Here is a 15186-nt window from a genome sequence, read left to right as displayed (position 1 = left end):
ATTTTGCACTGCAACAGTAAGAATATTTTGGGATTGTTGCTGACAAGTAGATCATAATAATCATATGTGATGCAACAAATCACATGACATTGTATCAGAAGCTCAGAGTTAATATTTTCAAATGACCTAGAGATTTTCTTTTTTTTCTGAAAAAGAGAAATGGTGGATGCTCCCCCCCCCACGCCCCCACCTTCAATAAGCATTTATTGAATGCCTATTGTCAGTGATGGATTCTTTATTCACAGAAGGGAGCTGGGCTATGCCAGACTCTCACCATGTTCTTTCTCCTCTAACACTGAATAAAATATCAGTGAAATACTAGTACAGCTTTTTTTGAATCTGATAGGCAATCTGGATGTAGTAACTGACCATGATGACGACAGCAGGAACTGGTGATACTGGCAGCAGTGGGAAGGACTTCCTTACAAAGTCACTGCAGTTTAAGAACATCTCTCAGGAAAAAAAAAAAAAAAAAGAAGTTCCTTCTGTTCCTGCCGTGGTGCAGTGAGTGAAGAATCCAACTGCGGCAGCTCAGGTCACTATGGAGGCAGGGGTTCTATCCCCAGCTTGGTGCAGGTTAAAGGATCCTGAGTTGCCGCAGCTATGGCATAGGTCGAAGCCGTGGTTTGGATTCAATCCCTGGCCCAGGAACTTCCATATGCTATGGGTGTGACCATTAAAAAAAAAAAAACAAACCTCAGGGACAATTCAGAGGGGGTGAATGCAGATCTGGTCTGACCTATTTATGCATTCCAACAAACATCTGGAACTCCAGGACCCTGAAAAATCTAATCATATGATCATGCCATTTTTACAGAAACGATAGGATTCTTATGGGGAAAAAAAGCAGTATATTTATCTAGTGAGCTTCTCTGTATTTGCACAATACTTGGAATACTTCTGAGAACCCATCTTAATTTCTGGAATCATATATAAAAATCTGGCAATTTATTATTATAAAATAAACTTCAATGAAAAGCAAAGTAGCTCTCTGATAAGATGTACAAAGCAAGGTTGGTGGGAGAAGGCAAAATGTGATTTTCCAAAATGACTGCAGAGAAACTGAAGAAATGACAGAGTGCTTTGGCTGGAAGGCATCAGACTGTAAGTCAGAGGATGTGAGTCCCCAGTCATGTTTGGCAGCTGCAGCAGATCTCCTAAACCATCAAACTTTTCCCTAGCCTCACTTTTCTCATATATAAAGTGGGAGTGTGAGATCTGATGGTCTTTAAGATTCTTTCCAGTTGCAACATTTGATGATTTTAAACTAAGAAAAGATGACAGCGTAGTTCCCCCTGTTTACCTTGTTTTGGTGAACAGGTTGCTCTCCTTTGATCTCTGTCTATGTGGTTTGCACTGGGTTTCAGGTTTCTGGGTTCTAGAAGTCACACAGTAAATTTTCAAGTTATTTTTCCAGTGTACATGAGAAAATGATAGGGGAATAACTCTCCCTTTCTTTCCATACCAGTGTCTCTCCTCAAATAGGACTTAACATGCCCAACATAAAAACACAATCATTCTGTGCTTATGAAGATTCTTCTCGCCCTTGTCACAGGCCCTCACTCATGCTCCTTCAAGCTTATTGAACTGGGTTATTTCTATGTTTATGTGCTGGCTATGTCTCCCTCTTCCAACTTGTTTATGAAATCCCTGGTAAGAATAAAGCTGCAAAAACAAAAACAAACAAATAAAACAAAACAGCTCTGTTTGAATAATTTACTTCAGTTAAGGGGGTATGAGAGAACATTCGAACACTCGGGGGTAAAAAAAGCTTTAAAAAATACTTCTGTATCTTAGAAAAGACTGAATAAAATGTTATATCAATGATAGTTTCAAACGTTATTATTTTTCATTATGGAGAATGCTACCTATTGGGTGTACAATCTGGTATATGGACGGAGTTATTTCTCCCAATATTTCTCAGGCTACTGAGTCCTCAAAGCCAAGAAGGCAGAGAGCTTGCCGAGCTAGCTTTACATAGACAGAGGAGCCACAGAGAGAACCCAGAAGCTGGAGCTTATATCTTATCCTGTCTAGGCGCTCCTGTCACTCATGACTCATGGCTCTTTTCTATCTCTGTCCTCTTCCTTTGCTGGTTTAATTCCCTTTACCTAGGATGCCCCCTATTTGCTTCCCTTTACTGCCATCCCACACTCCCAAATTCCCCCTATTTTTCAAGACCCACCTAGTTCAAGCCCCATTTCCAAGAAGCAACTTAGGTTGACCCAACTTGGAGCCCTGTGACAATGTTCATGGCTGACAACTGATAATTAACCCTTGTCATAACTGGAGTCACTGAGAGCACGTATCTAAGAAGGTCTCAGAGAACACTGGAGAAAAAGACTGTAAAGAGTTTCAGGATCCTCATAAAAGGAAAGAACAATGCTAGCTTTAAGAACAGGCCCACTATAGCAGCTTTGGCACATAAAAGAATAGTTGTAGCCTTGTAAAGAAAAGTTGTAGCTCTGTACAGAAGAGACATTTTTAGGATGGCCTGAACTTTTTTTTTTCCCCCCCTAAATAAAGGAACAGAGATCTTCTTTCTTAAAAGAAATGGTTAAGACACTGAATACAGCAATGTGCACTATCATGAAGTTTGATTGCATTCATTATGAGGCTACAATAGTAAGATTCTAATAGAAAGAAAATGGGGCACAGAATAAAAAGGCAAAAACAGGGGTGTGTGTATAAAATCTGAATTTCCTCTCTCCCCAGCCCCCCTCAGCCTGATGGCCACACCATGTATTAAAGATAAACTCTGCCAGTGCCTAGCTGGGCTTCAGTGATGGGCCATGATATATTCTGATAGCAAAAGATAGAATGGAACTAAGAAATGCTGGATGCTGTTATACATGTATATGATTTTATTTATGTGTATATTTTTATATCTATATATACAAACATATATATTTGTATGATGTTTGGCAACCTCGCCCATGGTATTCCTGTGAAGTAGGCATGTGGTAAACATAATTAGCCCATTAAACAGATGGCAGGGCTCTGGCATATCTCACCATATTCTAAAATGGTGGAGCTGTGAGCAGGGACTGGGGAGAGAGTGCTGTTTGATATACGGGTAACTGCAAAGCTCTGTGAATTGCTACTTTCCTGAAGACAATCTGGGTAGGTTGCATTTGGCTGAGAACTGAGGATGATTTGGGAAGCTTTAAAAATATACAAGGGGACAACTTTTCACATTCATTCAGATATAGTATCTTCATTTTTACTTACTAGAGACATTTTTTCAAAAACAGCTTTTTATCTTAACTCATCTGTGTTCCAAGCAAACTCTCAAATTGCTGAGCAGATTAAAAAAAAAAAAAAAAAAAACCTACACGCCAAGTAGAAACAGGGTAAATTAAAAAAAAAAAAAAAATGTCTTTACAAAGTGCTCTCTTGGAAAGGATCAAGTTGAAAAGAGATTTGGTACCGTAAACATAAACACATAGCTATCACTGTAGCTCAGTGACCGGATATGAGCAAAAGCACATGTGGTGAACTTTTACCCGGCTGAAATATGGGGCCGTGGCATTGCCACTCCATAGTACAGATGGCTGCAGAGAGCCTGTAATCAGATATTCTAGTTGAGTTCTTGGTCAGTTGAAATAGGGCTGGCAGAAGTGAAAGGGTTACTAAAAGTTAAGACTTGAATTTACAAATGTATTTGAACTGGCTTCAAGAAGACATGAAACATCAATACATCTGGAGAATAGAACTTGCAATTGACTGTTCTTTACCATCTGGTCTCAAGAACATTTTCTGCTTGGAAGTTGCATAAGCAATGAAAAAAAACACACAAACAACTTCCTGTACCATGCTTTTGGTCACTTACAATGACGCATTACAAAGTAAACCAGCTAAATATGAGCAACTCTGCCTTACTCCAGATGACAACATAACATTATATAACTAAGATCAATGACAGAGAACATCTTTATTTTAAGAACTCTAGACTAGAACAAATATTCAAGAATAAATATCATTCCTTCTAAGGTGTTTGTCTTGAGTAGTTTTGGCTGGATTGGTTTTTAATGTCACTATGAAACCATGTCTCATTTTTTTCCAAATTAAAAAAAAAGAATAAAAGAAGCTATCCTGGGGAATGAAATGTTCCATATATTTTTTTTTTAATGACACAAACTTGCCTTTTTAAGCAATAAAGTATGAGTTACACTTTTTTTTTTTTTTTCAAATAGAAAACATTTACCTATCCCTGTGTTTCTTAAACAGAATAGGCTGATAGCATTTACAGTTTTTCCTATGGTATTGGGCCATCCTTGTAAATACCCATTGCTCCTGTTTTTCAGTTATAACACTTTTATTTCTCTTGAGAATCAGCCTCATCTCTTACTGCTCAGTCTAACAGCCATAGGAGCTGCAGCCTGGGATCCACTGCCATAGCTCATTAGTGTTACTGTCCCAATTTTTAGAAGCCATCTCCTTCCAACCCTTTATGCTAGGTGTATTTTCTGTCTGTTTTGGATTGGAAAATCAGATATAAATGAGTGCTATAAAGACAACCTTGCCTGCAAGGGTTTGGTTGGAAACTTGGGGACGCTCATTTTGATGTTTGAAGGTCAAGGGTTCTTATTTTCAAAAGGGTTACCCAGAGATCCATTCCCAATCACTTTATTTGTAGGTCTATGATCCATTCCATTTCACCCTCTCGATTTCTATGGGGGCAATGTAGCTAACATGTGGTGATAACATAGAGAAGTAAAGAAATAGCATGTTTTTTAGGATAAGGTGGGAGAGTCTTGGTAATTGACTTCATCATGGGGAAGGAAGCAAAAGTATACAGTCAAGTTAGAAAATCTCTCTGGTCTTCCAATTTTCCCCTAGATTTTGAACAGGGCTCTGGCTTTACTGGATATTAGAAAAACATTTAAAAATCATAAATCTATTTATGTTAACTTAAGCATTCAGAAAAGTAACATCTGATCATCTTTTTCCCCTTTCCTCTAAAGGAGAAATCAGGGTAATTCATAATCTGTGACAGTTGGGGTAGGGATTTTGTTGAAATTTACCTCTTTCCTAACTCTGAAAATAGGATTTCTAAATAAGCTAATAGTGGGAAGATTGTTGGGAGGGAGGGAGAAGGGAAAGCCTTGTTTAACCTCTAGGAGGGGAAAACAAAAACTTAAAATATTTAAAAATATACATACCTGATATGCTACTGACAATTCTTATTTATTGAAGTCAGTGCATAAGAAACTCTGCCTGTTAACACTTTGAAATCTCAGTTCAAACCACAATAAAATATTCCATGATTCATACTTTCAGGCAATTCAGATTGGTTTTTTTTTTTTTTTTACCAGTTTATCCAAACTGGTAAAGTTGTACAAAATAGACATCTTTGGCTTCCTATAGTTACATTTTTACTTGTTTGACTTCTTTGATGACTTTTGTCATGTGCTTTTATGATAAAAATACTAAGTAAGTGCCAGGACTACTTGTTATAGATTACTTTTGGATCAAGAGGGTTTGCGAGAAACTGTTAATTTGATAGCAACCAAGGTTGTACATTGGTCTTCCACCCGTTCTCCATGACAGCACTTGAGAACATGGTTAATGAGTTCTGAAATTCATTCCTAACATTGCTAATCCTTTAGGAATCTTATAATCTTGCTTGACCTTTCCATAATCATGAGAGAAAAAACTTGACAGAATTAGAACCGGTCACTGTGGTCTCCCCTTCCTTCCAATGATATACTTTTTTTTTGAGTATTGGAATGATCCAAAGACTCCATGTTTTACATTCCAAAAGACTAACGACTGAATAATTTTCTCACATCTCTGTTTGCACTTTTGCAGTCTGGCTGCATTGATTCGTGTCTCATAAGTAGACATTTCCTTTGTTGGTTACAAATCAATGCTATAGAACAAACCTGCCAGTACATTCCCACCTCCCCACCCTCTCCCTCCTTGCAGTTTGAAAAACAAAACCCAGCTTTCTTTTAAAAAATTAATTTCATTGGTTAGTAATATATTAAAAAGAGAGAGAGAGAGAGAGAAAGCCCCAGAGTTTAAAAAAGAACCCATGGTGGGGAAAAGAGCTCCTCCCAAGTGGGTGTCTGCTGCTTCTGCACGGCCTAGGGCAGGGCTGCCTAGTGGGAGAGCAGCACCAGCCCAACCTCCGGATGCGCTCCGTTAACCCAGTTACGGTTCTCACCCCCCTATATCACAAGGCTGCCCAAAGAAGCACACTGTGATGTCACAGTCAGATATGATTTCATGGGAGGAAAAAAAAAAAAAAGGCGGGAAATCTTGAATCAAAGCAGAATACGTTCAAAGGGGCAAAAGGGAAGATACATTTTTTTTTCCCCTAGGAGGAAAAGAGCACAAGCCTTCTCAGGTGAATTTGACAACTCAGTTCTGAAGATACCCTGGTGCTTTTACCCCAAGTGGATAAGCACGAATAAAGAAGCACAAAGAAATACTGTCATCAATCCAAATGTTCTTGCCTGCACTTAGCTACAGGTGGAAGGCAGGCAGGCACGATTTGATTTACCTAGATTAAAAGAGCAATTTTCTGTCCTCTTTTTTTCCTTTCAAAAATAGCCAATCGATTTTGGCCTAGCTATTGCTGACTGTACCAGGCCCATTTTCATACACCACTGATTAAATGGTATGTTCATGGCTGAAGGCACTACGGCAGGAACAAGCAGGAGCTGCTGAAGGGGTGCGGATGGAGACCCAAGGCCATAGCTCAGAAAGCCCACAGTCCTACGCCAGTCTGGTGCTCCATGGAGGCCACAGCTCCTAGCACATTTTAAACTTGGACTAGCTGAAATAAAATTCTGGGAGTTTGAAGCCTGGAATCCATTTAGTTTTTAAAATTCTGACCTTAAGTACTAAAGGGAAAAGAAACCAAAGTCTTTTTTTTTTTTTTTTTTTTTTTAAAGATGAATGGGGAGAATACTGTGTCCTAAATTGCAATGACATTTGACATGAAGATGGGAATTTGCTACTCTGGAATCAGCTTATTTGTTTTATAAAAAAAGTTGAATTTTCATCTATTATGGAGTTAAGAGTCACCTACCAAAGGAAGATTTAGTTTCTTTGAGACCTTCGTGGGTGAAACTGCATGAAAACTGTAATCCAGAGCACAGGACTTTTACATAAGGTGACTACATGTTGGGATTTGGTGAGCAGCTCTCTAAAAAGAGAGCTCTCTACCAGTTGTGGGAAATAACCGCCTTGGTTATGATGAGAGAGTACGACCTTAACCAAAAACTGTGTGGCTGGAAAAATAAACTCCTGAGGGACTCTCTCTGATCACTCTTAGAGAGATCCAACATCCACAGATGTGTCTTCAGAAAAATGCAAGTCCACCTGACAGGTGAGGCTGAACCTCAACGATGGATTTGAGGACACAGGAACTGGGAATCGGTAAAATCCATTTCTAAAAAGTGAACCTACTTTTTTTTTTTTCTTTCGCCTACTCCTTCCTCTCTCCCTTCTCTCTCTTTTTTTCCTCTCCCATTATTGTTTACTTAATTTGAATCCTGGCCTTAATGGGAATGGAACTGTATCCAGAGGTACTATTAAGATAAGAAATTTCAGGAAGAAATATTTAATGAGGGGTTTGGAGTTTTTGGAGAAGGAATAGAAAATTATTTAGAGAGAAACAAGGGAAAAACTAAGAAGTTAAATATCGGAATCAGCACGATGGCTGTAGACTAGTTTCCGAGAGGCACAGATGGTCTGCATTCTCCAGAACCAAAACAAACAGGAAGTAACAGGGCCAGAGCCCCCTCTCCCCTCCTTTCCTCCCTCCCATGTAAATTGGGGGAAAAAAAAAAAAACGGAAATGTATTCAGATCAAAAAGTTTTCCTTCAAACACTGGAAACTGACCAAAGCAAAAGAAACAAGAGAGCTGGTTCTAGCAGGTAAAACGCCAAAGGGACAGCACATTTTGGGGGTGGAAGAGAAATTAGGGATCAAATGCACACACACTTTTGGAGAAAAGTCAGGGTCTATAGCTAATGGAGGGGTGAATGTAGCAGGCAGGTGGCAAGTAAGAAATTTGGAGGAGAGAAAGGGCTTCATTTTGGGTTTTGTTTTCTGGAGGAGGGCTAGGGGATACTGGGGAACATGACTACTCTTGGGGTGCAGAGGGAGACAAGGAGCTTAGAGTTGGACAGGGAAAGAAAGAAACTCAGGGGTCATGTGGGGGACATTGAGTCAGGAAGAGGTTCAGTTGGATGATAACAAGCTTTCAGAAGATGGCTTTGAGTCGTAGAAAAGTGTACTGGAACGGATGGCTACTGACAGGGTTAACAACACACTAAACTCTCCCCGTTTCCAAATGTGATGTGCAAGCACCGCCCAGAGCAGCAAAGCATGTGCAGGCAAAACATCATCAAAACTTCACAAAATGGGGTTCGGGGGCCAGAGGGGAGGTGTGTGAATCGTGCCCCCTCCTTGTGCGCATCCCACCAACAGCACAGAGCTCTAGCAGGGAAATCGCCAGTGAAACCCGAGACTTCCAAGCCATCCCACAGAGATAAACCAGCCCAGGTCCCCAGTGACTCCAGGCAGCCATGAGGACAGTTTTCGTGTTCCAAAACTAATTGGACAGTAAGGAGTGTCTGTAAGAATAAAAGGCGGTGGGAGTGGAGGATGGAAATAAAAGGGGAAAAAAGTGTCCTTGTTGAAAGTTTTAAATTACAGGCTCAGTAAAAAACTGGCATTCCACCACATCCGGTCTAGTTACCAAATGGAAAAATAGGGTCATTAACATGTTTATTTGAATTACATTAGTCCTTCTCTTTCATATTTAATTTATTCTGTTAGAAGAAAAAAAAAACACGAGGCTCTGCATGCTGGTGAAAGGCAGGAGTGTAATGGATCAGGGAGCTGAAATGCAATGATCTTTACCCATTATCTACCCGGCTAAGGCTTTTCAGAACTTACTAGGATCACTCAGGGATTCTGCCCCTTAGGAGGAAGGGAAGGGCACAGAAAGATGTGAGGTACGGCTGCCCCTGAGTTATTAAAATATTAAAGTTATTAAATATTATTTGAATTGAGGAGTGGGAGTGAGATTTTAATGGAAAGGAAATTCAGGAAGAGAAGGAAGAGTTGGGATAGACGACCTCTTCTCCAGATTGAATGTCCAGACATAAGGTCCGTGCTAGGCTCATTGAACATCCTCCCCATGTTATGGATGGTGGAAACACAGAGAAATCTCTGTGTTATTGGTATTATGGGTATTAAAAGCCCACATTTTCACGATGATCTCATGAGGCTTGTTGCTCTCCCAAACAGTTCTGATCAACAATAAGTATAAGCAAGTCTATTTAGGGGAAAATGGAAAAAAAGTGTATTTTTAGGATGGTGTCTGGAGATGACCTGTTAAATCATTGTGGTAGTGACACAGAAAAGACCTAAGAGCAGTCCTTGCTCTAAAACTTACTTGCTACACTTGCACATATAATTCCATCAGTTTTCCTCATCCATAAAATGGGAACATGAACAGTTACAATAGAGTTGAGAGGGAACAAGAAGGATACTCTGTGTAAAACTGTTCTCCAGAGCACTGTACACATGTAAGGCATTCTTATTTCCCAAAGACGGTGGTGCCAAGTACAAGCCAAACACTGTGCCAAATATCCTTAGAAACAGGATCAGAAACAAAGCAGGAAGTGCTCTGACTAAGCTGAAGAGGACATGGATCTTCTATCTCAGTGCTGACTGGCTGTATCCCTTGCTACCTGCAGAGATTTCTCACCAGGATGTTGACCTCGGGTTCACAGATTGCCTCCACAGTAGGTTGCCACCCACTCACAATGAGTCATGTAAAGTTCAAATCTTACTTCGTGCTAGCGATGCTAATGTAGAAGTAAGCAGGTTTAAGCTTTTTAGTTGCAGATTTCTGCTGGAATTGTCAAAATGTCCAAATTGTCCCAGCCTTTCACTGCCACCCGGGTTAGCCAGCTCAACCTAGACTTGGTTCTGGACCCACTAGGGCTCCAAGTCCAAGTTCCAGCTCCAGTGGAACAAACTGGATAGAAAGCATAACCTTGTCCCTCTGCCTTAGGATCTGCAAAATGAGCAAAAATTTCAGTCTCTACCTTTCCCTTCAAGCAAGTTTCTCACTTTGCCACAGAGAGAATCACATTTTGTTATGATTCTTCCTTTTGGACCTGTTTGTTAAACATTTTGCCAGCTGCCTTGAAGCTGAACCTTGGCTCAAATACAATTGTGTTCACATTAAGATCATTCTGGTTTGAGCCCAGAGCATACTTAGGATGTAATTTTGACAGAGGAAGGGGGAGTCAAATGATAACAACTCTAGTAGAAGATAATGGTAGCCCATTTGTGGACACTGTTTCTGGATGAAGTACTTCAATAAACAAACAAAAATACATAAATAAGAATAGGCGAAAGCTCAGAATCAATGAAAATGATCATGACAGAAAATGAAGGCTTCCATTTATAATGACCAAATCCAGGAAGGAATATGATAAAATGTCTATTAAAAAATGAAAGGCCTGGGTACAGTGAATACTGTGGATTTGTTTATCAGATTCTAATATATGTGAATTAGAAAACATCTTATGACTTTTTAAAAGGAATAATTTAAGACAAAGTAAAAAAAAAAAAAAGGCTTTTATACAGTAAACTTTAAAATTCATTAAACGTTGACGACAGGAATAGTATCTCGAAGGCCTAGCTAAATTCATGGATAATAAGTCTATAGTGGTTTATTCAGGGAAAACTAGCATGCCTGGAGGAAAGCATAATTCTTGGATTTAGGAAAGGACAATTGTGTCCTACATAACAATTTCCTGGTCCTGTGATCAGAAGGTGAATGCTGAGCTGAAAGGTCCATGGGCTTTTCTCATGACAAACTAGGGGCTAACTGGAGTACCAATAGCAGGCATGCTGGGCTAGAAGTGCCACAAATTCTCAAACCTACAGTCACATGCATAAGTCATGTCTTTCTCTCTATCAATTGTTATCATATCCATGTTAACTGATGAGAGAACTAAGGATCAGAGAAGTTCAGAGAGGGGAAGTGATTCAACAAAGGTCACCCGGGCCTGGTAAGTGGCAGACTTGGAATTTGAACTCAGGATTACCTGCTTCCAAAGCTATGCTACTTCACTGTTGCTCTTTTCTTCCCAGTGACCTATAAACAGCTTAAAATGACCAGAGTCAGCTATTATAACCACATAAAGTCTTGTTCTTCATTTTTCTCCATATCTAAGTTATGTGGATAGCAGTTTCTTGCTAAGAAACTATGTGAACATCCACAACTTTACATAAGATGACCTCAGGTGTCATTAAGAAGGTACAAAAGAAGCAAGCAGATCATGAGAGGGTAAAGGCATATGGCTAGCAACACATGCAGTTAAACATTAGTAGAGTGTCACTGAATAGAATTTATCCTAACAGCAACCCTTTCTTCTCTGTCAACCCATCTAAGGATTTATTCTTAGTTTTCCTAATCTAAACTCATATGTTTCAATGACAGTAACATCTAAGAAGTGAAAGGATGTTGTGGATGCCAACCTCTCTGCCTTAATAATGCTAATGATGATTGGGTTATCAAAACGGGTTACCAAGTCAAATGATGGGAAACACAGGAAAGATCTGGATGGCAGGGAGAAGCATGGTGAAGGGGAGAAGAGGAATTAGAGAAAAATCCAGGGTAACTTTCCCAGATGCTGGGTGACTTAGTCCTCAATAGCTTGGTTTCCTCCATATTTTGAAGAGTTTAAATGAAGTTGCAGGAGACTTCGTGATGTAAGAGTGCTGCTAAACTAAATGCTATGATAATGTATTTTAGCAGCTTTCTGTTCCCCATAATAAAAATAACAAGACTTTCAAAACTATTTATGCCTTTGAATATGTTGGCAAATCCCCATATCTTAATTTCTGTCCTTGCACAGTGGGGCTAGTTATTTTTTATACATTCAGGATTATTGCACATGTTTATAAGTAAATAGGAGCTCTTTATGTGTATTATTAAAAATTCAGGTAAGAATAAAGTCATCTATAATCCTTCTTCCATTTTCTTCTTTACATTTCTGTTCCCCTTTTTCTTTTTCCAGGATTTTAGCCACAGTTGTAATAGGTTTCTAAAACACTGACTGGGAACTCATTGCTTTCACAAATATTCCCTTGGAGATAGACTACCCAAATAGTGATTTATCACTTTCCAATGAAAAATCAGTGAGGTTTGATATTATTTAGAAAGGACTGAAATAATTCTCTGAGAATAAATTCTTTTATTATTTAAGAATACTTCCATTCTCAAGACTTAACTTTCCCTCAGCACCAATTTGACAATCTCACCCCAAATAAGGCCTGAGGATGTAGCATCAGGGAACCTGTCAAAGCCATGTCATGATGTCCTTGCTGAACTGAACTAAAAAACCGGTAAGTGCCTGAGAACAAAGAGGATGTGAGAAAAATATCAGAGGGTACTGTCTAGACTCAAGAGAAAAAACTTCTCATTGTGTTAAAAGTCTCACAACATATGTACATATTGACTGGACTCTCTTTATCTTCCTTTGCAGCAATACTGACTATAACATTTAATTTTCTTTCTTTTCTTTTTTTCTGTCTTTGGTCTTTTTTTTTTTAGAGCCACACACTTGGCAAATGGAGTTTCCCAGGCTAGGGGTCTAATTGGAGCTGTAGCTGCCAGCCCATGCCTCACACAGCCATAGCAATGCCAGATCCGAGCCGCGTCTGCGACCTACACCATAACTCATGGCAACACCGGATCCTTAACCCACTGAGTAAGGCCAGGGATCGAACCCGCTACTTCATGGTTCCTAGTCGGATTCATTTCTGCTGTGCCATGACAGGAACTCCAACATTTAATTTTCATAGTTTCTTCCTTCTGATAAAATACCACTGAAGACTGGTCAGCTCAGCCCCTTGAAGTTAATTCTGACAATGTTAAGTTGTGGGGTTGGTCTCTGCTCAGCTCATTCCCTCTGACTCAGGGTGAGAAGGGACATGCAGTAGACAGAACATTAGCATGATGACTGGCAGCTTTGAGCTCTGGTTCTGGCTCTTGATATTAATTAGATGTGTTGAGTTGGGCAAAATGACTGAGCTGTCTAGGCTTAAATGCCTTCATCTGTAAAGTGAAGGCTCCTTTCAAATCTAAAGCTCCGGTTTTGTCTGGCTGGTTTTCTTGGTTAGAACATGGGTTCCATGAGGTTAACAACATAAATTCAGTTTTCTTACAAATAAGATGGCCCAGTATAGTGCTCCACACATAGCACTTGCTCAACAAACATTTGTTCAATGACTACACTTCTTGGTGTAGAGAAAAACCTTATTTCACAGTCAAAGATTCTATTTTAGGTTAAAATGGAGCACTGCCAAGAGAGATCATAGAGCCTAGTACCCATGCATCTGAGCCCCTGGGAAAAATAATTCAAAACACAGGTTTCACTCATATTGAGTCAGTGGTGTTGCTGTAGCCAGTTGTGGAATAAGAATAAGGCCACCATTAGTTACTGCACACATCACTTAAAAGTGCTCTTCTCAATACAATCTTCCAAAAAGATACTAATTCTAAAAGAATTCTCTGAATCTGAAATTACAGAATAGCTCATCAAATCCTCATGACACTCATTTGAGGTATGAAAATCACAGATAATTTTCTCTTCATTTTTCATGTGGGAAAAGAGAGACTGCTTCCATTGCAGGTCACCTCAGTTGCTACAGGGGTGGGAAACAAGTTAGCCTTTAATACTTTAAAGCATGAACCACTACCTCTTTGCAAAATACTTGAGTCTAGACTTTGCCCATATGTAGGCTATGCTGTGATTTAGGCAGCAATATATGCTAAACTTTTGTCTCAGATAATGAGAATCATGTCCTAAGAGAACATGTGCAAATATAAATTGAGACAATAATATCAACCACCTGGTCAGTGTGATCAGATACATCGTAATATGAATTCTTTGGCAATACCTTAAAAACTAACTCGAAAGAGGTATTAGAACCTGGAGGGCGAAGGATCAAACATTAGAAGAAGTCACCTCAGATCGTAAATGTTCTTCGACATCTTCAATCTGCTTCGAACATCTAGGGTTTTGTTTTGTTTTCTTTTGTTTTTGATTCCATGAGTGTATTGCGTTTCCCTTCTCTTCTTCCAGAATCTGGCCAAGCATAGATCGGAGGCTGAAACCCAGTCACAGAGGGCTGACAGAGCTCCGCCTCTGAGGTCTACTGAGTCTCACGTCTCCTGGGCTGGCCGGCAGTGACAAGTAAACACTGGTTTTATTTTAGTAGCTCCGTTTTGTAGTTCCGCAGGCAGCTGTCCTTACTGCACACAAGCAGTCCCTCTTTTCAGGGGGTTATAACTCAACCATCAAAATACCAAAATATGCTCTGGTTTGAAACTTAGTGTACAGAGTCCCAAGCCCCAGAATGACTGTGGTTTACTTCCAAATTTAAGAAAATATTGAGTTTTGTAAGTTATGTATTTACTGTTTTCAAATATGTTTGTAGAGTCTTTTAAATTTTCCATAGGAAAATGTACTAAAAAAGACACACCATTTTAGTCCCTTTGGTATTCATTCTGAATTTCAGCATACCACTGAAAGGAGTAAATGGTGGGGGAAAAAAAGAGTTCATGTGTTTTATTTTCTTACCAAATACTGATGTTTTGACCACTTGGGTCCTCATCAGTGTTTAAAATATTGGTGTGTTGTAACACAATAAAATAAAGGCGTAAACTTCTTTGTCTCGTTCCTTTCAGTGATGTGCAGAATGGATTAATGAGTTCTTGTTTTGGCCCTTGTATAACTCAAAAACTCATTTCAACTTAAATAAAGTAAGTAATTAGTTCATAATATGGCCTAATCACCTCTGGTATTTTGAAACAAACAAAAACACAAAAATGGCTGTTACACATTTGTACTTAATTACTTCCATGTAAAATGCACATGTAGATTTTATTATAGGTGACATAAATTTCAAATCTAAGCTTTGTTTGAGATAGAAAACCTGGGCTAGGCTATTGTGTAGATTCTGTACCCTTCCTTGCTGTTTTCCTGAAAAAAGACAGTCTATGAACCCACGTTCTGGCTCTCATAATTGGCAAAGGAAAGCACTTTATTTCAAAAACTCTGGAGAATAGGGTTACTTCCTACAGAGGCTCAAAGGATGTTAATAAAAAAGTAGTTTCTGGAATTTATGCCATG

General features: G+C 39.3%; 1 protein-coding gene across 49 annotated transcripts in view; it reads right to left on the bottom strand.

Moving 5' to 3' along the window:
* The window catches only part of ZBTB20 (zinc finger and BTB domain containing 20), an 812500-nt gene that overhangs the window by 89921 nt on the left and 707393 nt on the right, over positions 1 to 15186 (bottom strand). For 2 of the 49 annotated variants that reach the window (XM_021071262.1, XM_021071285.1), the window contains one exon: positions 1304 to 1378. The exons of 46 other annotated variants lie outside the window; for them this stretch is intronic. The gene's annotated coding sequence lies outside the window, so the exon portion shown is untranslated. Of the gene's footprint in view, positions 1 to 1303; positions 14014 to 15186 lie in introns of those variants that run through there. One more of the 49 variants, XM_021071275.1, reaches the window with a different exon arrangement.

The sequence above is a fragment of the Sus scrofa genome, chromosome 13 (genome assembly GCF_000003025.6).
Source record: "Sus scrofa isolate TJ Tabasco breed Duroc chromosome 13, Sscrofa11.1, whole genome shotgun sequence".
Lineage (NCBI taxonomy): Eukaryota > Metazoa > Chordata > Mammalia > Artiodactyla > Suidae > Sus > Sus scrofa.
Note: the sequence above shows the minus strand (reverse complement) of the source record. Positions and strands in the feature narration are given on the sequence as shown.